Source organism: Triticum dicoccoides, unplaced genomic scaffold (genome assembly GCF_002162155.2).
Source record: "Triticum dicoccoides isolate Atlit2015 ecotype Zavitan unplaced genomic scaffold, WEW_v2.0 scaffold63935, whole genome shotgun sequence".
NCBI lineage: Eukaryota > Viridiplantae > Streptophyta > Magnoliopsida > Poales > Poaceae > Triticum > Triticum dicoccoides.
In genome coordinates this window covers 1-914 of record NW_021288221.1, presented here as the reverse complement: position 1 = coordinate 914, position 914 = coordinate 1, and the positions used below count along the sequence as shown (strand labels likewise).

At 54.2% G+C, this 914-nt stretch overlaps 1 long non-coding RNA gene across 1 annotated transcript; it reads left to right on the top strand.

The window, feature by feature from the left end:
• Positions 1-449: 449 nt before the first annotated feature.
• On the top strand, positions 450-903 carry LOC119347335. The gene is made up of 3 exons (XR_005168275.1): positions 450-495; positions 583-653; positions 739-903. It is a non-coding gene; the product is annotated as an uncharacterized LOC119347335 (long non-coding RNA).
• The last annotated feature ends 11 nt before the right edge of the window (positions 904-914 follow it).

The following is a 914-nucleotide window of genomic DNA, read 5'->3' as shown; positions in this document are numbered from 1 at the left end:
CTGTCTCTCATGCGACGTCGTTGGCTGTAATAGCTTGCATGCGACATCTTCGTTGGAAAAAATAGCTCCCATGCGACACACCATTTACGCGGCTAGTTGGTTGTCTGTTAGGCTGAGATTTGGTTAGGACACTGGGGGTTATGTGCTCTGACTGGTGGGGTCCACCTATGGCCACGTAGTCAAGAGTCAACCGTCCACGACTCGACCGGCGACTGTGTGACCGTGCTCGACTCGCCCGTGCTGGACTGGGCGAGCGGCGCCGCCGTAAGCAACTTCTCCGGCAGTGGTTTCTTCTCCGCGGTGGTGGAGCGCATTTCTCGGCAGCGGCAGAGCTATTGCGAGGTGAGCCCGAAACCCTAGTCCCACTCCCCGATCTGTGGCCTCATGCTGCCCTCTGTTTCTTGGCGATTTAGAATCGGGCTCCATTGGATCCGAGGGTTGTTTCTTCTCCGCGGCCCGGTGGTGGAGCGCCTATCCCTGCAGCGGCTATTGCGAGTGAGTATTTTCCAAACACTACTCCCATTCCACTGAATTTTGAATAAATCTGTGGCCTCATGCTGCCCCTGTTGCTTGATTGGATAGGAGATGGAGCGAGGGCTAGATGAGATGGAGCGAGGAGACGGGCTGCCCCGAGGAGACAGTGCTTCAAATCGGTAATGGCACCCTCTTTTCTTGGCGATTTAGAATCGAACTCGATTTGGTAGTGACTGCCGCCGCTGCCTGCCATTGACAAAACAGGGGAGGTTCAGGTTCTGCCACCACATTCGCAATTATAGTGGAATTTTTTCCCTGTAAAGCCAAGCTCAGTGATGGCAGTGTCCAAGACATTGATAGAGATACCACCGTGAGGTTGGATGTCGATTTTGCAGATGTTGATCCCCAGGAATTGGAGATCATGAAGGAGAAGGCCGTGG